This window comes from Mustela nivalis, assembly GCF_964662115.1.
Source record: "Mustela nivalis genome assembly, chromosome: Y".
In the NCBI taxonomy this organism is placed as follows: Eukaryota; Metazoa; Chordata; class Mammalia; order Carnivora; family Mustelidae; genus Mustela; species Mustela nivalis.
The window spans coordinates 29,904,947-29,929,654 of NC_139041.1; the positions used below are offsets into that span (position 1 = coordinate 29,904,947).

Sequence of the window (24,708 nt, forward strand, 5' to 3'; positions counted from 1 at the left end):
ACAGATGAGCAAAACTAGGAGCTGGTTCTTTGAAAGAATTAATAGGATCAGTAAGCCCTTAGCCAGACTTATCAAGAAGAAAAGACAAAGGATTCAAATTAATAAATCATGAATGAAAGAGGAGAGATCACAACCAAAACCAAGGAAATATAAACAAGTATAAGAACATATTATGAGCAACTATAAACCAGCAAATTTGACAATCTGGAAGAAATGGATGCATTCCTAGAGACACATAAACTACCACAACTGAACCAGGAAGAAACAGAAAACCTGAACAGTTCCACAACCAGTAAGGAAATTGAAGCAGTCATCAAAGACCTCCTAAAAAACAAGAGTCCAGGACCAGATGGCCTCCCAGGGGAATTCTACCAAACTTTTAAAGAAGAACTAATACCTATTGTCCTGAAGCTTTTTCAAAAATAGAAATGGAAGGAAAACTTCTGAACTCTTTCTATGAGGCCAGCATTACCTTGATCCCCAAACCAGACAAGGATCCCATCAAAAAGGAGAATTACAGACCAAAATCCCTTATGAACATAGATGCAAATATTCTCACCAAGATACTAGCCAATAGGATCCAACAGTACATTAAAAGGATTATTCACTGTAACCAAGTGGAATTTATTCCTGGGCTGCAAGGGAGGTTCAACATTTGCAAATCAATCAATGTGATACAACACATTAATAAAAGAAAGAACAATAACCATATGATCTTCTAGTGTATGCGGGAAATGCATTTGACAAAATACAGCATCCTTCCTTGATTAAAACTTGCCACAGTGTAGGGATGGAGGGCACATACCTCAATATCATTAAAGGCATCTGTGAAAAACCCACAGCAAATATCATTCTCAATGGGGGGGAAATGAGCACTTTTCCCCTAAAGTCAGGAACATGGCAGGGATATCCATTATCACTACTGATGTTCAACACAGTACTAGAAGTCCTAGCTTCAGCAACCAGACAACAAAAAGAAATTAAAGGCATTTGAATTGGCAAAGAAGAAGTCAAACTCTCACTCTTTCCAGATGACATGTGGAAAACCGAAAAGACTCCACCCCAAAATTGCTAGAACTCATACAGGAATTCAGTAAAGTGTCAGGATAAAATATCAATGCACAGAAATCAGTTGCATTTCTATATTAAAAAGAGACAGAAGAAATTAGCTGAAAAAGAAATTAAGGAATCAATCCCATTTAGAATAGTACCAACAATCATAAGATACCTAAGAATAAACCTATCCAAAGAGGTAAAAGATTCGTGCTCTTAAAAACTACAGAACACTGAAAGAAATTGAGGAAGACACAAAGAAATGGAAAAACATTCAATGCCATGGATTGAAAGAATAATAATTATTAAAATATTTATGCTACATAGAACAAGCAAAGTATTTATGCTACAGAGAACAAGAAAATACAGATTCTAATTTCTATCAAAATACCAACAGCATTTTTCACAGAGCTAGAAAAAAATAATCCTAAAATTTGTATGAAACCAGAAAGGGCCAGAGGAATTTTGAAAAAGAAAACCAAAGATGGTGGCATCAAATGCTAGACTTGAAGTTATATTACAAAACTGTAATCATCAAGATAGTATTGTACTGACACAAAAACAGATACATAAAGGAATAGAGAAGCCAGAAAGGGATGCACAACTTTATGGTCAATTAATCTTCAACAAAGCAGAGATGAATCTCCAGTGGAAAAAAAGGCTTTTCAGTAAATGGTGTTGGTAAATTGGGCAGCCACAAGCAGAAGAATGAACCAGTACTGGGCGCCTGGGTGGCTCAGTGGGTTAGGCCTCTGCCTTCGGCTCGGGTCATGATCTCAGGGTCCTGGGATCGAGTCCCGCGTCGGGCTCTCTGCTCGGCAGGGAGCCTGCTTCCCCCTCTCACTCTGCCTGCCTCTCTGCCTACTTGTGATCTCTCTCTGTCAAATAAATAAATAAAATCTTTAAAAAAAAAAAAAAAAAAGAATGAACCAGTACTATTTTCTTACACCATACACAAAGATAAACTCAAAATGGATGAATAACCTAAATGTGAAGTTTTTTTATGTCAAAAATATATAAATCAAAATCCTAGAAGATAACACAGACAGCAACTTCTTCAATCTCAGCTGCAGTAACTTCTTGCTAGCTCATGGCTAAAAACAAAGGAAACAAAAACAAAAATAAACTTCTGGGACTTCTGCACTGCAGAAAAAAAGCAAAGCTTAAAAAGTTTCTGCCAAAAAAAAAAAAAAAAAAAAAAAAGCTTCCACAGAGCAAAGGAAACCATTAACAAAAGTAAAAGGCAACCTACAGAATGGGAGAAGATATTTGCAAATGGCATATCAGATAAAGGGCTAGTATCTAATATATATCAAGAGCTTATCAAATTCAACACCCAAAAAACAATCCAAGCAACAAATGGAAAAAGACATAAACAGACATTTCTGCAAAGAAGACATCCAGATAGCCAACAGACACATGAAAAAGTGCTCCATATCACTCGGCATAAGGGAAATACAGATCAAAACCACAATGAGATATCACCTCACACCAGTCAGAATGGCTAAAATTAACCAGTCAGGAAATGACAGATGTTGGCAAGGATGGGGGGAAAGGAGAACTCTCTTCCAATGTTGGTGGGAATGAAAGTTGGTACAAATCTATAAAAGAGTATGGAGGTCCCACAAAAAGTTAAAAACAGAGCTACCATATGACCCAGCAATGGCACTACTAGGTATTTACCCCCAAAAATACAGATGTAGGAAAAAGAAACGACAGAAGCATCCCAATGTTCACAGCACCAATGTCCACAATAGCCAAACTGTGAAAGGAATCAAGACATCCTTCAACAGATGAATGGATAAGATGTGGTTCGTATATATAATGAAATATTGCTCAGCCTTCAGAAAGGATGAAATCTTACCTTTTAAATCCACATGGATCGAACTGGAGGGTATTATGCTGAGGGAAATAAGTCAATCAGAGAAAAATAATTATTATGTGGTTTCATTCATATGTGAACTATAAGAAACAGCACAGAGGATCATAGGGTAAAGGAGGGAAATGTGAATGGGAAGTCATCAAAGAAAGAAACAAAACATGAGAGAATCTGGACTCTGGGAAACAAACTGAGGGTTGTGGAAGGTGAGGTGATAATTAGGTGATGGGCATTAAGGGCACATGATGTAATATCACTAGATGTAATATGCAACTGATGAATTATTGAAGACTACCTCTGAAACTAATGATGCATTATATATTGGCAAATTTAATTTAAATGAAAAAAAATGTAGCAAGGCGAGCAAACTGTATGTAGAGGGTTTGCGGATGATTAAAGTAAGTTGTCAGTTCAAAATATACAATTATAACAAATACTTTATGTAAACCTCATGGTGGCCACAAAGCAAAAATGTACAACAGATACACAAAAGATTAAAAAAAGGGGGGGGGGGGATTCAAAGCTTACCATGCCATAAAAATCCCCAATTCACATAGGAGCACTTCAAGTAATAAATGATGGAATGATGGAATAAAGAGAGGAACTATAAAATATTCAGAAAACAAGTAAACAAAGGATGATAAATCCTTACCTATCAGTAACAACTTTAAATTAAATACACTAAATTCTACAACCAAAAGGCAGAGTCTGTATGAAGTAAACACATATACCCACACACAAGACCCAATTCTGTGCTACATATAAGAAATTCACTTCAGCTTTAAGGATATACATAGGTTCAAAGTGAAGGGAACTATGTAAAGTGGTGAACATTAATTAACTTCATTGTGATCATTTCAAAAAGTATATGCATGTTGAGTAATTATGCACTTCATTTTACAAATACATCAATAAAGCTAGGAAAAATGCATTATTATGTTGTCAAGTAGTCACTCAAGGATTATTATTACATTTGCAATTCTGTAATAACTGGGAAAACATTACAGAATGACAGTTCTATGTTTTTAATAATTTAAATGTTTTCTATTTGGACAAAATATCTACTTTCTACTTAGCATTATAGTGAAATTTAATATTGAACAATATTTTTGGAAGTATCATATATGAATAGCCTGCTTTTTCAAAGATTAAAAATACCAAATAATTAAGGTATTAAAATAACTAAAATTCTTTTCATTTGTAACTTCATATATTATTAGGAATATTCTCCCACATATTACACACTTAAAACTTTAGCCGAGAAATTGGCCATTTACTTAGGGGTGGGTTAAAGGGGAATGTTAAAAATATTAATTTTAAATATCTTCAAAGAAATTTTTAAAACAACTACAGAACCTATGTAACTTTTAATAGTATGGGGTAACTTTATCTTTGTTCTAAATTATGATAGATTTTTTTTCTCTTTTTTAATGTACCTACATGGCTTTACAGATTAATTATACATTTAGAGTAAATACTATGTGGACTCACACACAGTGAATCCTGATATTTAATTTACACAGACAACAGTTATATGCTACCATTGTTTTTTTTTTAGCACGTACTTCTCAAACTTATCAAAACAGTAAGATAAAAATTTCTTTAAGGAGGCATTAGTAGAGGCACCTGGGTGGCTCAGTTGGTTAAGAATCTGACTCTTGATTCAGATCCTATCTCAGAGTCCTGGGATCAAAACCTGCAGTAGTCCCCTTCCTGGGATCTCTGCAGCTACCCCGGCTACCTCTGGCACCAACTGCTTTCTTCCCCAACTCCTGCTTTTTCAATATTTCTCATCTTTGTCTACATAACACCCACTGATCAAAGCACCTTTTTTGTTGTTGTTGTTGTTGTTTTGTCCAACAAAAGAATTGATTATTTTTCAATTATCTTTTGTTGCTGAAGAGCTTTACCAAGCTACTTGTTATTTCTTTGAAGGCTGATGCCACTCAATAATGTTTTGTTCCTCTTCTCTTATTCTTATAATCCACACAATGTTTGGTAATTTGCCAACGGTCACCACATGCATTTATGATTTGCCATAAAACTACATTACTTTCCCTTTGTTGAGCCATTCATAATATAACATAAAGATTTTTTCCTTGATCAATTTTTGTTGCTCAGCTCTAAGCCTTTTAAAACTCAAATAATGATTCCTCAATCTTTAAATGCTAAACACATTTTTAGAAAGGTTTTAGAAAGTAATAATCAGTTACATTAGATTTACCCAGGCACCAAAACTATACATAACATCCATGCACAAATATTTCTCTTATCTAGTAAAGAATGTATTAAGTGTTAAGTGAGTCCAAAAATCTAATACATGGTTGCCTCCAGGAACAAGAACAAGGTAGTGTAGTACAGGTATAATTCCATGAACTTTTTATATTAACAGTATATTATCTAGTAACAAATTTTTAAAAAAAAATTTCCAATATCTATTGTTCACCAAGTAGTGGAAAGTGGCAGTTTAGAAATGTCACCTAATATTTATCTTTTGAAATTTTGTAAGATCAATTAATATTTTAAATCCAAATGTCTATGATAAAGAATAGTTTAAATAAATTATTTGACATCACACAGCTAATAAGATGAAGTTTGTCTTTTATATTGAAAATACACAAGTACTGAGAAAAGGGCAAGTCACAAAACAATGAGTACACTCAAGATAAATTTTAAAAAGGGCTTAAAGATAGTCCTCCAATTAAAAAAAAAGGAGGGATATAGAATGTACCAATCTCTTAATAATAGGTTCCTATTTATTTTGTTTTGGGACAAAGATTACAGTTTTGGAGGGCAAATTATGATGTCAAAAACAGTAAAAACTAAAGCTTTTATAATGTAAGAATATGAGTAAATTTAATTTTCACAGATTTATGGTATTTTCTTATGGCAAATTTGTTCAATATATTAGGAAATTGGATTTTCAAATGCTTAGGTTACTCTAATGGTAATCTTCCAGAGGTTCCAAATGATTAAATTAGGTAGACAAATATATGAATCTAGTTTGTCAAAATCAACCATTCTTTCATGACAAACCAGGCTCTCCTATCTGTACAATGTCCTTTGATAATGATAATAGTCCACAGTTAAAATCCGTGTCTATACTAATACATCCCTCGATCTGTACGTACATCATCACAGATACATTATACAAACGTTGCACGCAAAAAATTTGTGTCATTTTGATGAGGGAGCAGGAGGCTGGCTGAGGACAAAGCAAAAGCTGGCGCTTTGCACCTCCCCCCCTTCATCCGCTCCTCTCCATATGTGTAGCATTCCTCAGGCACCCCTGACTGCAATAAAATGATAAATAGTTAACTTGCTGAGATCACAGTCCTGCAAGGTAGGAGTCCCCCTTGGTTTGCAAATGTCCTTGAGATTACAACAAAGAAGTTACCTTATCAATAGCCCAATTTCCAAAGACACAGAACTCAGTTCCTCAAGCCTAATGTCACCCTCCCTTCCATAAAAACCAAAGGAGGTGGAAGTAGAAGGAAAAGTAAATAAAGTTAAATTTCTTCTAAACCTAAATCTCATTAACAAGGATGCTTGATAGCAGGAATGTAACATTCCACCACACTCCCAATTGTCTTTACTTGATAGCAACTAAGTCTTCAATATCCTGATAGTATTCTTTGCCCCAATAGCCCTTCTGAACACCCCTTTGTCCTCACCTACCCAACTCCTGTGTATATAACCAATCACTCCTCACAACCCGGGGCAGCCGCATCTCTGCCTGCCCACGGGCCCTGTCCCCATGCTCTAATAAATCACCTTTTGCACCAACGACATCTTAAGAATTCTTTCTTTAGTCGTCGGCTCCGAACCTCCTCACCCCACCGAACCTGACTTAGGTTCTGGGACTTCATCATTTTGATCTTTGCAGCAAGTTCTCTAAAAATGACAGATTCTTTTGAATATACATTACTAAAAAATGTTCAGTGACAGAGAAGACACTAAACACCTAACTAAATAAGGAAGCCTTTATTTTACCTCAAAGAATGATTCTTCTGTATACTTCCTCTTAAGAGCAGTGAAGTTACCAAATGGGGGTGGCCATGCTGGACACAAACAACAATTACCAATGAAACTAACTCTATTAATATTTAATACTGAAATATGAGCCATTCAATCATTTTAAATAGAAGTATTAATTCAATCAAAAAACAGTGAACTACATTTCATTTGATTTTAACTTATATTGCAGTGATCCTTAAACAACAGGGGTTGAACTGTGTGGGTCCACTTATAAAGAGATTTTTTCTTTTTATCAATACAATATAGTACCACATTTTCTCTTCTTTATGACTTTTTAAATCACACTTTTGTCTAGCTTATTTTATTATAAAAATACAGTATATAATACATATAACATACAAAATATATTAACTGTTATTTGTCAGTTTTTTGGTCAACAGAGAATTAATAGTGAAATATGAAGGAAGTTGAAAGTTATGTCCATTTTTTTACTCTGTGGTGGGTCAGGGGCCCACTAGCCTATGTTGTTCAAGGGTCAACTGTATTTAACATTGTTCTATCAAGTGTTTTTCCTGAAACAAGAATGAGCTGCATAAATACATAAATACAAGTATCCCCACTTGACAAATGTTTTCATTTTGCCATTTTGCTTTAACAAAAGACCTACATTAATATTTGTTTACTAACTAAAACAAATCCAAAGCAGATTTTTGCTTTTAAAAAAACAGGTAAAAAAGCAAAAATAGCACTCAGGACATTTTGTGGTGAGCCCTTATAGAAGAAAACACACATTTCAAGCAGTGAGGGTGCCACTGTCAAGATCATTTCCAAAAGCTATACTTAGCATCTCAGCCTCCAGGTGAGTTCGGAACTGTGTCTGTCAGCATCTGTGCTTCAACTTGATGTATTTTGGACATTTGTTAGCAAAACATATCCAAAGTTAACCTTAACAGAGGTTATTTGTTTTGGTCTGAGTATACTCAAAAAGTTTTCCATATAGGGGTGTCGGGAGCCAGTACAGGAGGCCTACTATAAGAGCTGTAAGGGACTGAATATGATTGGCTGTTCATTTAGGTCCACTCACGCAGGAGGTGCATGAGCACTGCATTCTGATTGGTTAACACTGCCTGCATAAAAACGCATGCGCCCAGGGTAAAGGGGGAGGAAGAAAAAGCGATTAAAGAAAAAGGTTCGCCGCTATGTGAGTCTCCGAGTCATTCTTGCTGGCGAGAGCGACAAGTGGTGCCGAAACCCGGAAATCTCATCGTGAGAGACGCACGGAGTCGGCGACGATCAGGTAAGGAGTGCACCTATTTCTGTCTAGTGAGTGACAGGGAAAGTTCCTAGGATAAGGACGAGAGTAAAGCTTTCCGGGATGGGAAACGAGATGGCTGCATATAAAATGTTGGGGCCGCTAACTGACATTCTTAAAGCAAATGGGACCCCTTTGAAAAATAAGAAGGCTCGCTTATTTCTAAAAGAAGTGGGTCAAACCGCTCCGTGGTTCTTAGAGGAGGGATTGTTTAATATTCCCCAATGGGAATATCTGGGGGGGGACCTCAGGCACGACCTGCGGGCTACACCGGGAACTCTCGCTGTTTGGTCCTTAGTGAAGGTCTGCTTACAATCATCCTGCGAACCCATACGCAAAGCGGTTCTACAGGGAGGAGAGATCTTTGAACAGGTAAAAGAGGAGTCTTGCAAAGGATCCTGGAGAGATTCCAGTTCTGAAAGTGAAAGCTCAGAAGAAAGCTCGGACGAGGAAAATGCCCGTCCGGGTGATAAGAGAAAAGTGACGGGAGGGGGTCCCTCCGATGATCAGAGAGTGGAAGAAATGAAAAGAGAGCTTGCAAAAAAGGAGGAAGAACTAAAAAAGGCCATGGCGCAGCTCAAAATGCAGGGGGAAGTTATGGCGCAGCTGAAATTAAAAGTGAAAGAAGGAGCTATGGCGCAGTTACAAACAAAGACGGAAGTGGTAGATAACTTAGATCCTATGCCCACGCGCCCAGCCCCAACAGCGCCACCTTACGAGGGGCCTCCTCCGTATAAACCTTGCTGCACCAAGGCCAGCTATTGTGCAAGCTGCACCGCACAGAATTGGAGAGAAGTATTAGGGCCAGAAAAAGGGTTTTTCCCCCGTCATGGAAGATCAACATCAGCAAAGATATCATCAGTTCCTAGACTTTAAACTCATAAAGCAGCTGAAGGAAGCAGTTATGTCCTATGGGCCTCAGGCTGCTTTTACGGTTTCTTTGGTTGAAACGCTAGGTAGCCTTTACCTCACTCCTGAAGACTGGAGTAACTTGGCTAGAGCAGTTTTATCTGGTGGGCAATATTTAGAATGGAAGATTCAGAATCAGGACAATTTCCAGGACACGGTGCGAAGAAATGCAGCAGCAGGTAACCCACAGTGGAACTTAGACATGTTAACAGGTGCGGGACAATATTTTGGGTCACAGGCACAAAGTAATTATCCGCCAGGGGTATATCACCAGATAGCAATCGCAGCTTTGAGGGCATGGAAGACGTTAAGGGGTGCTGGAGATTTGCAAGGACAGTTATCCAAAGTGCTACAAGAGCCGAATGAGCCCTATGCAGATTTTGTGGACAGGTTGATGCAAACAGCTGGTAGGATGTTTGGGGACGTAGACCAGGCTATGCCCCTAGTTAAACAATTGGCTTTTGAAAATGCCAATAAATGGTGCCAAGAAGCCATTAGACCCTAGAAAGCGAAAGACTTGTCAGTGTATATCAAGGTCTACAGGACCTCTAGTTCAGGGCCAGGTCATGGCTGCTGCTTTTGCACAAGCATTGCAAGGTGCAAATGGGGCTAGGACCAAAGGGTGTTTCTTATGTGGGCAAGAAGGTCATATGAAAAAGGACTGCCCACAGCGCAACAGCCAGGCATGAGGAGGAAGACAGAGTCAACCAGTCCAATTTGTGAAGGCGGAAGAGGCGCATCCAAATAAAGATTATGGAGGACCGAAACCACAGCTATGCCCCAGATGTAGAAAGGGGAATCACTGGGCTAGCGATTGTCGCTCAGTCACTGCTATGGACGGAAATCAGCTGCCACCAAATAATTGGGGGAGTTCAAAAAACGGGAAGCAGGGCCTTTCCCCCCGGGGCCCGAACCAAATGTACGGGGTGGTCATGGCGCTGCCGCAGAAGGCGAGACAGATGTTTCCCCCTACGGACCCAGAAGAGCCACCACAGGCTCAGCAGGACTTGACCTGCGTGCCACCACCTGAATGGTCTTAACCCCTGAAATGTGTGTGCAGGCGGTGCCCTCGGATTTCCATGGGGGCCCACCAGAGGGCACTGTGGGATTACTTCTGGGTAGAAGTTCCACCACTTAGAGGTCTCGTTATTCACCCAGGGGTTATTGACCCAGATTTTTCAGGGGAAGTAAAAATTTTAGTTTCCTCTCCAAGAGGCATCACCATTATCAACCCTGGGGATAGGATTGCTCAACTCTTAATCCTGTCCAGCCATCATGACAGATATAAGTCTACAGGAAGGTTGCGAGATGGAGGGCTTGGATCAACAGGAAATGATTTGATGTGTCTGACTATGGATATGAGCAACAGGCCCATGACAGTCTTAAAAATAAGAGGAAAATCCTTCTGGAGGCTGTTAGATACAGGGGCAGACAAAAGTATTATAAATTTAGCTGATTGGCCAAAGCAATGGCCCCTTGTCAAGGCCAATCAAACATTAAGAGGACTAGGAATTGCTCACAGCCCAGATGTCAGCGCAGCATCTTTAGATTGGGAAGATGATGAGGGTCATAAAGGAGTCTTTCAGCCATATGTTTGTTCTCTCCCTATAATCCTTTGGGGATGAGATGTGTTAGAGCAAATGAATATAGTATTAACTACTGAGAATCATTATAGTGAAAATGCAAGAAACATGATGAAAGCCATGGGATATGTTCTAGGCCGAGGTCTCAGGCCCAAGGGACAAGGGACCCCTAACCCAACACCCATGGGAGGTCAGGGTTTTTCCCAGCAGCCACTGAGGCAATAAAAATAGATTGGAAGGAAAGTACTCCACGGTGGGTGCCTCCGTGGCCGTTAACTACAGAAAAACTGAGGGCTGCTAGACAATTAGTTAGAGAGGCAGGGCATTTACGTGAATCAAGATCCCCATGGAACACCCCTATATTTGTGGTAAAGAAAAAGTCAGGCAAATGGAGATTATTACATGATCTGAGACAGATAAATGATCAGATGCAAATAATGGGGTCTGTTCAGCTAGGCCTCCCCGTTGTTACTGCCCTGCCCAGAGATTGGCCTTCTATTGTTATAGATATTAAAGATTGCTTTTTCTCTATCCCGATCCATCCAGATGACATGAAGAGGTTTGCTTTTACCTTGCCAGCTGTTAATCATTCCGAGCCTGACCAACGGTATGAATGGACAGTGCTCCCTCAGGGTATGGCTAATAGTCCCACTATGTGTCAGCTCTATGTGGGCAAGGCTCTTTTGCCAGTACGGAATAAGTTCTCAGATGTTTGCTGCTACCATTATATGGATGATATTCTAATCTGTCATAGCAATACATCGGTTCTCACCTCAGCATTCACCTTTCTGCAGCAACAGTTAGCGATGTGGGGGCTAATTGTTGCTCCTGAGAAAATACAAACAGCAAATTTAAAGGACTATCTGGGCCTACAACTCACTGACTCCACAGTAAAGCCTCAAAAGGTTCAAATTCGCAGAGATCATTTAAAGACCTTAAATGATTTCCAAAAACTCCTAGGGGATATCAATTGGATTCGTCCCTATCTAAAACTGACAAATGCAGAATTAAAACCATTATTTGATATTTTGCCAGGAGACTCCAAATTAGACTCTCCACGGGCGTTCACGCCCGAGGCTATAAAGGCACTACAATTAGTTGAGGAAAGATTGGCTTCGACTACAGCAGATAGGTGCGATCTAGACAAACCAATTTATGCAGTTGTTGTACCATCCCCAGGTTCGCCCACAGGAGTACTATGGCAAGGTGGGCCTCTTCAGTGGGTGTATTTACATAATAGTCTTGCCCGAATCATCACCCCTTATCCCGTTGCTGTGGCAATAACGGCAGGCAGTTATCAAGACTGGCATATGAGTTCTCGGGAAGCTACCTGACTCATTCATAGTCCCTTATGACAAGAGCCAGCTATCCACCCTTGTGAACACTATAGATGAGTGATCCATCCTGGTGACATCCTATCCCATACCGTTTGACAATCATTATCCATCACATCCATTGATTGAGTTCTGTAAAGATACACATCTTATCTGGCCAAAAATTTGCAAATCAGAGCCCTTGGACAATGCCATCACTATATTCACTGATGCCAGTAAGAAAGGAACAGGCGCTTATGTGGTTGAGGGAAAAGTCATAACAGCGGTAGTACCAGGTGAATCGGCACAGCGAACAGAACTATTAATCATTATGCTGGTTCTAAAAGGTTTCACAATCAACACATCAATATATATTCAGATAATAAGTATGCAGTACTAGCCATTAGGCAGATAGAGACAGCAATTTTTTCAGCAAGCCAATCACCTATCGCCTCCCTACTAAAAAACCTCCAAGAAACGGTGCTGGCAAGGCCAGCCCCCTTTTATATTGGGCATGTAAGGGCTCATTCTGAGCTACCTGGACCAGTAGCATCTGGAAATAGAATAGCTGATAATAATGCAAGGTTTGAATTCTGTGGAGCAATAGAAGAAGCAAAAGATTATCACAGGAAATGGCATGTGAATTCATTAACGCTAAAAACAAGATTCAATATATCAAGAGCAGAGGCCCGTGACATTGTAAAAAGCTGTGGCAACTGTTGTGTTCATCTTCCGATGCCTTCCTTGGCTGTAAACCCTTTAGGGTTTATGCCCAACCATCTTTGGCAAATGGATGTAACTCATGTGTCCTCGTTTGGTCAACAGCAATACTTACACCTTACCATCGATACTTGCTCCGGAATCATCATGGCTACCCCTTTAAGGGGTGAAAATGTAAAAAATGTAATGAGCCACTGCCTACGCAGCTTTGCGTGCTGGGGAATACCTAAAAGTCTGAAAACAGATAATGCCCCGGCCTATACCTCAAATACCTTTAAAAATTTTCTAGCATGCTATAATATCCAACACAGCACTGGCATACCATATAATCCTCTAGGTCAAGGAATTGTAGAATGAGCACACCTAACATGGAAAACTACCCTACAAAAAATAAAAAAGGGGGGAATAGGGGAGAGCTACTCAACACCTAATGACCTCACAAACCTTGTAAATTTTATTTTAAATTTATTAACGCTAGATCAAGATGGTCCCTCTGCAGCAGAGCGACACTGGGGGCAACAAAAGCATACGCAAGCAATGGTAAAATGGAAAGATATACTTACAGGCCTATGGAAAGGCCCAGACCCGGTGCTTCGATGGCACCGAGGATCTCTTTGTGTTTTCCCACAGGACGCGCCATCACCCATCTGGGTGCCAGAGAGGCTCACGAGATTGGTGGCCATGGAGCCCATGGATCCTGTGGATGACGTCATCTAGTCTCTCTTGTGAGTCCCAGAATTGTCTGCTATCAGAATGTTGGAACGCCACGGTGGGAGACTCAGCAGTAATAGCCAAGATACCGACATACATCCCTATGCCGGTGCAAGTGAACTCCGATAACTTGCCTGTGTTGCTACGCATAAAAGAGATTTTGGGATAACAGCAGCCATCGTTGCGGCTATTGCAACATCTGCTGCCGCTGCTACTGCTGCCGCGGTAGCGTTGACAACCTCGGTACAGACAGCAGCTGCGCTCAACAACATCACAGGAATGGTCGCTGAAGCATTGGCTACGCAAGAACAAATTAACGGACATTTGCATGCTGGGATCCTTATTGTAAATCAAAGGGTTGATCTTGTACAGGAACAACTTGATATCCTAGAGTCAATTGTGTTGATAGGATGCATACATGATATGGCCGGACTTTTTATCACCCCTATAGCTCATAACAACTTATCCTTAGCAGCTAACCTCTCTAGACAGTTAGGAAATATGCTTAATGGTACCTGGAACCGTCAATTTCAAAATTTAACTAGGCAATTACGAGCTCAAATTATATCCATAAATTCTACCAAAGTAACTATTGCACCTGTTAGTGAATGGAAAAAAAAATGTTACAGCAATTTGTTTCGTTCCTCAAATAGTGGGCCGGACTTGGTGCCATGGCTGTACTCTTAATCACAGCTAACATACTAATGTTACGTTGGGTGTGTGGCCGTGTCCGTCGCAATCAACGACAATAACACCTCATGGTTCAAGCCATGATGGCTCTTGAGGCTGGTACCTCCCCCCAGATATGGCTAAGTATGCTAGATCAGTAGTCAAAGACGGGTAAGACTGATCCCACACCATAGCAACCTAAGACAGGGGCTCTTCCACCAGGGAGAGTACCCGATGACGGGTAAGCATGTGTGCTGAGGATTGGCAACCTAAGACAGGCACGATCTCAGCCATTATAAATAAATAAAAAAGGGGGAGATGTCGGGAGCCAGTACAGGAGGCCTACTTTAAGAGCTGTAAGGGACTGAATATGATTGGCTGTTCATTTAGGTCCACTCACGCAGGAGGTGCATGAGCACTGCATTGTGATTGGGTAACACTGCCTGTATAAAAACGCATGCGCCCAGGGTAAAGGGGGAGGAAGAAAAAGCGATTAAAGAAAAAGGTTCTTTGTTACGTGAGTCTCCGAGTCGTTCTTGCTGGCGAGAGCGACATAGGGGCACCTGGGTGGCTGTCAGTTGAGTGTCTGCCTTCAACTCAGGTCATGATCCCAGAATTCTGTGATCAAGTACTGCATCTGACTCCTTGCTCTGCGGGGAGCCTGCTATTCTGTCTGCCTCACTTCCTACTTGTTCAGTCTCTCTCTCTCTCTCTCTGACAAATAAACACATAAAATCCTTAAAAAAAAAAAAAAAAGAAAAAAAAGTTTGGGGCACCTCAGTGGCTCAGTGGGTTAAGCCTCTGCCTTTGGCTTAGGTCTTGGTCAGGGTCTTGGGATAAAGTCCCCCACTGGGCTCTCTGCTTGGCAGGGAGCCCGCTTCACTTCCTCTCTCTCTGCATGCCTCTCTGTCTACTTGTGATCTCTGTCTGTAAAATAAATAAATAAATCTTTTAAAAAAATGTTTTCCAGATAAATTGATAATTGCTTCTTTGCACTATACCATCTTGGCTTATGAAAGATTTTAGAGGAACACTCTACTTTTGGATAGTGGGGAAACCAAAATATATAGTTTTCCAATTTATAAAGAGAAAAGTAGTGCAGCTATAATTTCAAGAATAATATGGTTTTATTTTAATTATAATTAAAGTATTGGCCATCTCATTATTAGCTCTGTAAACGTACATATTTAAATTAAACATTAACATACCACCATTACAATTTATAAATGTACGGTGCCATTACTAAGTAAATTGATTCTTCCATGAGTGGATGTGTCCCTTCTCCCACCCACTAACAAACAGCAATATGGTTAGTTTAATTTTATGAGTAGATGATCCATTGCTGCAAATGCTAATTCTCTTCTCCACCCTGCGTTTTTCTGTGTATGTGTGTGAGTTGGTTAGATCACACAGGCAACCTCTCTAAAAGGTCAACAGCAAGACGAGCTAGGCTTGGGCTTTCGGTGCAGACTGACCATGTTTGTCTGGATCAGGTGGTCTGACCTATCCTCAGTAGCAAGCACTCTTCGAACCGCTTCCTCAAAGGCCGCTGGGACATTTGTGGCATCTTTTGCGATTGTTTCAAAGTAAGGATAGTCACCGTTGTCCCTGCACCAGGCCTGGGCTTCTTCTGTAGACACTTGACGTTCGCTTACGTCGATCTTGTTGCCTAAAATCACGAAAGGAAAGCTCTCGGGCTCTTTCACATCTGCGTAATATATATATACTGATCTGCAGTTTTCTTGTGACTTCATGTGATATTAGAGTAGTGTTGGCCTTAAAGAAAGAGTTAAGAAATATTAATTCTATTTTCTAGAAGAGATTGTAGAGCATGGGTATAATTTCTACATTAAATATTTGGTAGGGTTCTTCCTGTAGGAGGCGGCCGGAAGTCGGATTTCGGTTGCGGAGGTGAAGGCGGCTCCAGTGTAAACCCTGAGCTGAGGTTCTTGTTCTTCCGCTATGGGTGAGCCGCAACAAGTGAGTGCTCTTCCACCACCTCCAATGCAGTACATCAAGGAATATACAGATGAAAATATTCAGGAAGGCCTAGCTCCCAAGCCTCCACCTCCAATAAAAGACAGTTATATGATGTTTGGCAATCAGTTCCAATGTGATGATCTTATCATCCGCCCTTTACAAAGCCAGGGCATTGAACGGCTTCATCCTATGCAATTTGATCATAAGAAGGAACTGAGAAAACTCAATATGTCTATTCTTATTAATTTCTTAGATCTCTTAGATATCTTGATAAGGAGCCCTGGGAGTATAAAACGAGAAGAGAAACTGGAAGATCTTAAGCTGCTTTTTGTACATGTGCATCATCTCATAAATGAATACCGACCCCACCAAGCAAGAGAGACATTGAGAGTCATGATGGAGGTGCAGAAACGTCAACGCCTTGAAACAGCTGAGCGGTTTCAGAAGCATCTGGAGCGAGTCATTGAGATGATTCAGAATTGCCTGGCATCTTTGCCTGATGATCTGCCTCATTCAGAAGCGGGGATGAGAGTAAAAACTGAACCAATGGATGCTGATGATAGCAACAATTGTACTGGACAGAATGAACAGCAAAGAGAAAATTCAGGTCATAGGAGAGACCAGATTATAGAAAAAGATGCTGCCCTGTGTGTCCTAATTGATGAAATGAATGAAAGACCATGAAGGATATATATATATATATATATATATATATATATATATATATATATATATATATATATATATATTTTTTTTTGCTTTTCTCCTTTTCTTTTCAGTAAATGTCATATATTCGTTATTTTGCTTTTGGAGAGTCTTAAAAGAGATATAACTAGAAGTCATGTGAATGGCTTGACTCCTGCTTCATCATTTAGGAGGCGTTACTGTCTGTAAGTGGCAAGCATAGGCAAATGATTATATATGTATACATTAAGAGTAATCACCTTAAAAAGGAAAGTTCTGGGATTGTGTGAAACGTTCCTGGATTTGGAGTTGCAGAAAACATTGAAGATCTCAGTAATAGCAAGCTTTCATCTTTGAAAACTAGATTTGTCAGTTGCTTTAAGAATGATAGATAAATAAAGGATATCGAGCTGTATAAATGTGAAATTATAAAATCTTCAGATTTACTTTTCTTAAAAACTTACTTGATCTCTAAAAATATAGTATAACATGTTAAAAGAGAGGAACCCCATAGAGTTATAAAACAGCAATTTTATTTTTCCTCTTGACTGCTTCTGTAAATAGATTATCTCAGCTTCTTGTTCCTACCCTGAGTAGGTCTATTAACTTTTTTCCAGTCACTCAGATAATAAATCTTTTGATTACTTTTTGTTAAAAAAAATATATATATATTTGGTAGGGAACTACCAGGGAACTCAACTGGGTCTGATGCTTTGTATTTTGGAAGGTAATTAATTATTGATCAGTTTATTGGATACAGAACTATTCAGATTATCTATTCCTCCTATGAGATCTAATATACTGTCTTTCAAGGAATTGGTCCATTTCACCTACATTATTAAATCTCTATAGAGTTTTTCATAATATTCCTTTATTATCCTTTTACTATCTAGAGGAACAGTAGTATGGCCCTTTTTTATTACTGACATTAGTAATTGTGTTTTTCCTCTTTTTTCCTTGATTCACTGGGCTAGAGTTTTCAATTTCATGGGTATTTTTAAGACACCCATTTTTGGTTTTTTTGTTTGTTTGTTTGTTTGTTTGTTTGTTTGTTTTTAAAGATTTTATTTATTTATTTGACAGAGAGAGAGATGACAAGCAGGCAGAGAGACAGGCAGAGAGAGAGGAGGAAGCAGGCTCCATGCTGAGTAGACAGCCCAATGCGGGGCTTGATCCCAGGACCCTGAGATCATGACCTGAACCGAAGGCAGCGGCTTAACCCACTGAGCCACCCACGTGCCCCAAGACACCCATTTTTGGTATAACTGATATTCTCTATTGAGAATTTCAGTGCTGTTATTTTATAGTGCTGTTTATTTTCAGTGCTGTTATTTTCCACTTCAGTTTTTATTAATTCTTTCTTCTGATTTAATTTTCTCTTCTTTTCCAAATGAGGGTTGGTTTGCTGATTTCACATCTTTTTCTAATATATATATTCAGTGTGATAAATTCTCCCATAAGCACTGTTTTCACTATATCCACAAAATCTGGTAAGCTGTCTTTTCATTTTCATTTAGTTCTAAATGTTTTTCTTTCCTTCACATGAGACTTCTCTGACCCATCAGTTATCTAGACTTGTGTATCTGAGCTCCAACTTTACTGGAATTTTCCAATTCTGTTACTGATTTCTAGTTTAAATCTGCTGTGTTGTTGGGATATGCTTTGTATAATTTCTATTCCTTAAAAAATTTTTAGGGAAGTCTATATTAGGGCCCATAATTTGATCTATTTTTGTAAACATTCCATGTGAACTTGAGAATATGTATTCTGCTGCTGCTCTTGGATAAGATATTGTCAGTTACATCAAGTTGACAAATAGTTCAAACTTGTGCAACTAGATCTGTCAATTACTGCCAGAAAGGACTAAAGTCACCATCTAAAACAATGGATTAATCTATTTCTTATGCATACTTTTTTGCCTCATGCATCTCCAGGCTTTGTAAGATGAACACATGTTTATTAAGGACTACTATGTCTTAGAGCAATGACCCCCTTATCCTTTTTTTTTTTTTAAGATTTTATTTATTTGACAGAGAGAGATCATAAGTAGGCACAGAGGCAGGCGGGGGTCAGGGGAGAAGCAGGCTCCCTGCTGAGCAGAGAGCTGGATGCAGGGCTCAATTCCAGGACCCTGAGATCATGACCTGAAGCCGAAGGCAGAAGCTTCACTGACTGATCCACACATTGACTTTATTTTTTTTTTAAGATTTTATTTTTATTCATTTATTTGACAGATGGAGAGAGAGATCTCAGGTAGGCAGAGAGGCAGGCAGAGACAGATGGAAAAGCAGGCTCCATGCTGAGCAGAGCCTGATGCAGGGCTCGATCCCAGGTCCCTGAGATCATAACCTGAGCCGAAGGCAGAGGCTTTAACCCACTGAGCCACCCAGGTGCCCCTGTAACTCTATTTTTATATAACATCGTAATTTACTGCTTCACAGGTAAGCTACTTACCTTACAACAGAGAATTCCACCTAATTCCTTCTGAATTCTGTTAGAACCACTAAGTTTAAGAAAGATCAAAGATCTTGTTTTACCTTCATTTATTCCTTCTCTAACACTCCTTTCTTCACATCCAAGCTTCTGAATTATATCACATTCGTTCTTTCTAAAGAACTTCTTTTAACATTTTTTGCAAAGTAGATCTAGTAGCAACAGATTTTTCTCAATGTTTATTCTCTGACAATGTCTTCATTGGTCCTCTTTTATGAAGGATATAAATCCTTTTCACACTTAAGTGTGATGTATAGAGTTTCAATTTTCATGTAAGTAGGCACAATAATTTCAGTATTATACTGTAGTATGTGATAATGATAGGCACAGTTTTTGACTATATGGAAGTGGATGTACAGGCCTTTTATACGTCAAGTGACAAAGTAAGCATGACAAAGAGCTATCCATCCTTAACTAAACCTGCCAATTACATCTATTATTACAACTCACCATTCACTAAAACCTATCACATTTGTCTCCCAGGCCTTTGCCCAGGCTGATACACACACCCAGACTCTATACATCACACTTAAGTGTATAGATATATATATCATAATATATACATATACAGACACACACACACTATATACATAACATATCATATATATCCTAAAAGCTACCAACTTCCAAAAAGCAAAGATAATGAGATTTTGCAAGCATACTTGTAGTGGTTCAAACGGAACAATCTAAGTGCTAACTGAGGAATGCTCTGACACTACTTGAAGAGACACAAAAATAGAGAACTACTAAAACAAACTTATTTTTAAAAAATAAAATAATTGAAATCATGTAGAATATAAAATTATACATCTTACAATTTAGGGAAGAACCTAGAATAATCAGTATCAGCTTCAATGTTGATTTTTTTAATATATCAAATGTATTTTTAAGCATCAGTATCACTTAAAGCCCAAATAAAATAAATTCTGTAATTAAAAGAGAGTAGAAATGACTTTATTTTATTTTTTCACATAGTAGTATCCACTAAATCTCAAAAAAATTCCTTCCTAAATTTTTCTGTAATTCATATCAAATTGAAAATGTAACTTGATCTGACAACAAAGAGTATAAACAACAAAAGAAAAATAAATTGGACTTTGTCAAAATTAAAATTTTTGCTTCAATGCATGCTACCAAGAAAACGAAGAGACAACCACAAAATGGCAGAAAATATTTGAAAGTCCTATACCTGATAAGGGACTTGTATCTCAACAAAAGAATTATTTAATGAGCAAAGACTATTTTTTTTTTTCCAACAAGATATATAAGTGGCCAATAGGTGTGTGGAAGATGTGAACATACTTCTCACAAAAAAGTAAATCAAAGTCAGTGAAATACCATTTCATCCCCACTAGGATGCTGAAAAACAGACAACAAGAAATATTTTACAGAGAATGTGGAGAAGTGGTATATATATATATATACTGTGGCAAGAAGATAGAGTATATAGCTCTTTTAGTTTTCATTAGGGTAATCTTACAGACAGAACCTACCAATATTCCCAGAAGTGGAATATGCAGTCTCCAAAATCCAAATAAACCAACCAATTGCAGGGCCTCTTCTTTGGTTTTAGGGGTGCCCCATTACACCACTTTATTTTCAGTAAGTTGTGAAATACCCTGAGTGGACTGTGCCCATTCCTAAGAATTTCAGTGTCTTGCAACATACTTGGGCCTTTGCTGGACTTATTAAGTGGCCCCAGATAGTCATATGTATTACCAACACATTAAAATTAGTAGTACTGTTATAATCATTACACTTGAAACCTGCATAAAGACCAAATCTTTCCTACCTAACTGACCAGAATAAATAATGAGTTTAGATAACTTTGTAGCAACACAGTTATTATAAATTGAGATCCTTTCAATGTGAAGTTAAAGTGTAGCTGGGTCTTTTCCAAGACTGAGGTAGAGCAAGGGCAATCGCTGAATACCACCAGCCTTCTTTATCCTGCTGTGACTTTTGTATGTCTGAAACCATGTCTGGAACTGCTGAAGCTATAGGCAGTACAACTTTAAATGCCCGACCTTTTAAACAGGACACACAAGGCTACTGTAAAGCAAATTCACTGGCACCAGCATTCCATCAACAGGCATGTCCAGAATTAAAGTAGTCATCTGTTTTTTACACCAAGTATTCTATACTGCTTTAAGTTACTCACTATGTAGACTCAGAAGGTTCTGTTAGTTCTCAGTGAACATGCTCAAATAAAAATGATCTAAAGGTATGCCTACATGCCTTCTACTTCATGATATGAGGTAGACAAAGCAATCCACAAACAGAAATAATATCCATCTCAAAAAATAGAAAGGCAACCAACACACAAAATCTATCCAAATATCCCAAACCTCTCACATGAATCCCATTCACCACTGCATTTCCATACCTCCTAATCAAACCTAAACCCACAATCAAAGCTACACCAACTGGTTTTGGAATCGTAGTGCACTGGATTGCTGTATTAGTAAGGAGTCCAGAAAAGTTTATTCTTCTCCTTCTGCCCATCTTACCCACACACAGGCAAATGATCTTGAGCCCCCACCATGGGGTAGCATCAGCAGACCCTGCCCTCTACACCCATCTTTACCTTGATTAATCTTCCTAGGCATCACCCTAGAAGATCATGGTCAGGTGTTTCATTGTAATGCTTGCCTTATGGCTTTTTAAATTCCTTCTCTAAACTGGAGTAAATACAGCAGACTTGTTTTTGCCCTTTAATATTTTTTGACTAACAGTGATCCTATCGGTTCACAAAAATCTCTGGTACTTTGCCTTTGTATCAACTCCATTAATGTGCCCACTTCACTCATCCTATTTCTTAATAACCATCTTAAGACTTCCACTCTGTTAGGCCAAGGCCCTGAACTCTCTATCCTTTGTCCCTCCCCATTTTCTTAGTTATTTTAATATTCTTGCTATCAATAAAACCTGTATGAGAAAACTGGGAGATAGGAAATCTGGTAAGGTCTCTCAAACTGTCATTTGATCTTACAGCAGTTAAGGTTACATGCAGTGCCCATACAATAAGGAGACCCTTTACTCACAGCACTGAGGGTAACCTGGGTAATGTACATATTCAGCTCCTGAATATCCTAGTTTTTAAAGCCAATCCCACATGGCTTGCATATAAATCACATCAACTGCTTCATCTGGGGTGTCCCATCTGGAATTGACAAGGGCAGTTGAGGAGTCTCCATTCTCAGGATAAAATCACATGACAGTGGCATTTATTTAATCCACCACACTGGCTGCTTCCTTGGGAATAACCTGGGGTTCTGTATCACACACAGCTACCTATGGTTGTTCAACAGGAAGCTGCCAGTCTTGCATTAATTCAAACACACTGTTCTACTCTGCATCACTGAAAACCAAAGACTGGTTTACTCTCTGGTTTACTTACTGGTTTACTCCCAAGCTGGTTACTCTCACAGTCCATTTTACTAAAGTTATTCAAGAAGCTAATTAATACTGATCCACAAAATGTGCCAGTTCCTTCACACAATATTTGTTTTGCCCTCTCTCTACATTAACTACTTTCTTGGTAACCAGAGGTCCAAAATGTATTTTCTGTACCCCTGTACATTTTTTTCCTTTCTAGGTGGCCCTGAGACTAATGCCCAAAGTCAAGGCCCAACTTACTATTTTATCTTTACTTTGGCTTTTCAGGTAATAGTACCCAGGTTATTCTGTATGTACCTAGGTTCTTATTTTGCATTTCCATATAATTACAATTAACCAACCCCTCAAGATTCAGGTCTACCACCAATTCTAAAGTCCATTGGTAACTTTAAGCTTTAGTTAACTACAGAACAACTGCTATTTCATATGATAGCTGACTAGGTAGCCACTCAGGGATCAATGGTTTCTTATCCTATCCCACCTTTATCCTTTCTCTTCAAAATTGAAAGATACTGCAAGTCAGGACCATCTTAGAAAATTTCAACATAGGGCCCAATTCCAAAATGGAGCAGGGGTTCTCCCACACAAAATACCAGACAATTCTCTGATACTAATAGTGTCCAAGAATTCAAATGAATCTGACACTACCTACTCAAAGATGGTATTAAAAAAATCTAAAGTTTATGGGTGTACTCCCAGATTGTCCCCAACAGCCACATAAGATTTCTATTGCAAGCCCAAGACTGTTAATGGTTACACTGAATTGAGAAACCATAAAATTCACCCAAATCATTTTAATGAAATATTTCCTATATTGAGGTGATCTGTAAGTGGATCTACAGGCCTGGTTATAGGTCAAGTAACAGAATAAGCATGACAAAGAGCTATCTATCCTTAAATAAACCTGCCAATTACATCCCTACAGTCACCACTCCAAAACCTGTCACATTTATGTCCCAGGCCTTTCTTTGCCCAGGCCTCAGAGACTCTTGAGTGTCAGATCCTTCCCTACCTCAGCAGCTATAAAAAAGTCTATCATCAAGGCCTACTTCAGATCACCTCATTCAAGAAGATAGGGCCTCTCACACCCTAAACTCTTTTCCACTCATAATCTCCACCTCGGTTACACATCTTATTTAGTTAAGTTATAACCACAGTTAGTGGTGCATCTGTTTCTAATTATGTTAACTCTGTGAAAGGTACAGAAAATATCTAATACTGTTCATTCATCTATCCTTTTTTCTGTTTTGTTTTTTACTCATTTTTTCAACTTGTTTCTCAAGTGTTGTCACTTAATAGAAGGTTGGGTCCTCCTTTTTCCATAATTTTTAAAATTACAGACATGTAATTGATATACAATTGCTATTCAGAAATTTAGTTGTACAGCATATTGGTTCCATAATTCTATGCATTACTCAAGGTTTGCCATGGTACTCACCATCTGTCACCACACAGTGTTATTTATGGCATTATTGACTATAGTCACTATGCTGTACTTTTCATCACCAGGACTTATTTGTGTCATAACTAAAAGTTTATACTTCTTAATCTTTTTTCATTTATTTTGCTTGTCCTCTCATGTATCTCCCTTTCAAAACTCCCAATACTCTGTGGTTAAGAGTCTGTTTGCTTTTTGTTCATTTATGCTTGACATTCCACATATAAGGGAAATCCTATGGAATTTCCATTTCTAGATCTGGCTTATTCCATGTAGCATAATACCATCCATGTTGTCACTGATGATTTCATTCTTTTTATAAATAGGTCTCTCTCCCTCCACCCATCTTCCCAACACCACTCACATACAATCTCTCTAAAAAATAAATAAATAAATAAAAATTTAAAAATTCTTTGTATTTCTGTGGTATCAGGTTTGTTTTTTCTTTTTTTTCCTCCTCCATTTCTAATTACTTGAATCCTTTCTCCTTTTTGCTTGATGAGCCTGACTAAAAGGTTTATTAATTTTGTTTGTTTTTCAGAGAACCAGTTCTCAGTTTCACTGATCTTTTCTATTTTTTTAAAGAT

At 38.6% G+C, this 24,708-nt stretch overlaps 1 protein-coding gene and 1 pseudogene across 2 annotated transcripts in view; both read left to right on the forward strand.

Moving 5' to 3' along the window:
• The window catches only part of LOC309856875 (neuronal membrane glycoprotein M6-b-like), a 197,948-nt gene that overhangs the window by 92,478 nt on the left and 80,762 nt on the right, over positions 1 to 24,708 (forward strand). The window lies entirely within an intron of this gene.
• On the forward strand, positions 16,011 to 16,822 carry LOC309856915 (mediator of RNA polymerase II transcription subunit 7 pseudogene; annotated as a pseudogene). The gene has a single exon. The product of its transcript is annotated as a mediator of RNA polymerase II transcription subunit 7 pseudogene (transcript).